The sequence below is a fragment of the Panthera leo genome, chromosome A1, assembly GCF_018350215.1.
Source record: "Panthera leo isolate Ple1 chromosome A1, P.leo_Ple1_pat1.1, whole genome shotgun sequence".
Taxonomy (NCBI): Eukaryota; Metazoa; Chordata; class Mammalia; order Carnivora; family Felidae; genus Panthera; species Panthera leo.
The window spans coordinates 170,240,653-170,242,453 of record NC_056679.1 but is presented as its reverse complement, the minus strand read 5'-3'; the positions used below and the strand labels follow the sequence as shown (position 1 = coordinate 170,242,453).

The 1,801-nt window shown below is 33.6% G+C and overlaps 1 protein-coding gene across 5 annotated transcripts in view; it reads left to right on the top strand.

The window, feature by feature from the left end:
* The window catches only part of TMEM232 (transmembrane protein 232), a 211,659-nt gene that overhangs the window by 920 nt on the left and 208,938 nt on the right, over positions 1–1,801 (top strand). The gene's annotated exons all lie outside the window — the stretch shown is intronic.

Sequence of the window (1,801 nt, the reverse complement as noted above, 5' to 3'; positions counted from 1 at the left end):
TTCCGAGGGCTTTCAGAAGAGAATCGTGACGTGCTATTCTTAATCTTCCAGACGAGACCCTTTCCTTAAAGTGATAACTTCATCTTGAGGGGATTGATGTTCTTAAATTGGGTTGATATGTGGCTTAGGCAAGTGTTTTGAGCCTCTCCTTTAATAAGTGTATCCAGTATTACTCGAGTACTAATACCAAATTACCGGGCAACTAATATAAAATTAGTTACTGAGCATGGCAATAAAAACTATTTCTCTGTTCCTTAGAAATGATTGGATTAAAGATGTGATTGGTTCAGGTCTAAAACTTGTTTCTTAAAAGGAGACAAAAAGGCCTCTGTGTGTGTGTGTGTGTGTGCACTTCTAATGTAAAAAACAGTAACATGTCACGATTTCACATCCACATCAATGAAGAAAAGATGAGTTGGTAAAAGGATAGCTGGGTAGCCAGCCAATTGAGGGGAAGGAACAATAACAGCCCCACCTCACAGCTCACCCCCCACGTAAATTCCAGCTGCAATGTATCATATTTTTTTTCTTTATTTTTAAAAAGATTGAATATTGGGAGAAAACAATAGGTGATTATTTTTCCAACAATATTGGTAAACTTTCTAAAAGTGACAGCAAAGTCAAAAACCATGTAGGGAAAGACATCAATATGACCACAAAAAAATTAATTTTTCTATATGCAAATAAAAAAGGAGAAACATAGTAACCAAAATTAAAAGAAAAATCACAAACTGGACAAAATTACATTTTAACATTATCAAGACAATTTGTCACTTTATTGTAAAAAAGAGCACTTAACACGAGTAAAGGTAATTCAACAGAAATTTAAGCGAAGAACATGAAAAGGCGAGTCGTAAAAAAAATACAAATGGATAATAGTTATATGAAAAAAAAGTCTGCCCTTTAGTAATTGAAGAAAGAAAAATTTAATAACTATCTTACCCCTATTTAAATGACAGTGTTTAAAAGGGAAAATGTACATTGTCATGCAATGTGAAAAGAAAGTAGCTGTCATTCATTTCTGGAGTGGCATGAAACATAACAGCTTTTTCCTGGAGGGCTGCTTGGCAATATGTATTAAAAAGCCATGAAAATAATCATCTCTTTTGTTTCCTAACTCTTAGGAAACAAATATAAGGTGTATACATTTACTTATGCACATATTTATGACATAATTGCTCATAACAGGAAAAATTGGATAAAACAGGATACTAAATATCAAGTAATTATTATCCATTACTTATTAATTAAAATGATTCATCTATATGATCCTTTAAGCAAAATATATTTACTGAGCACCCATCCTGGTTATAGTTACTGTACTAAGCAATGAAGTTAAAATGATAAATAAGTCAAAGTCCTTGCGTTGTTAGAACTCACATTCTAGTTAGGTGATAATAAATAAATATGTCAAATAATGCAACAAACATATAATGCAATGTCAATGACATGTATTATATATATTTAATAAAATCGAGCAAGTGATAGAGGCAGCATTTTTAGATTGTTTGGTCAAGGACGTCCTCTTTGAGGAAATGATCTTTAAACAGACGTAAATGAAGTGAAGGAATGAACCATGTGTGAATATTTGGAAGAAAGATTTTCAAGGCAGGATGAAGTCTAAAGTGCTGATGACGAGCTAGGTAGGTAGTCAACGTGCAAGGGCTCACTGAGAGCTGAAAGGGTAGGGGACAGATTTGGCAGGACTTTGTTGGAGATGGACAAGAACTTAGATCTTTTAAGAGCATAATGAGGCGACCTTAATGATATTTTAGAAGGACAAACCCGAGTTCTGGATGGG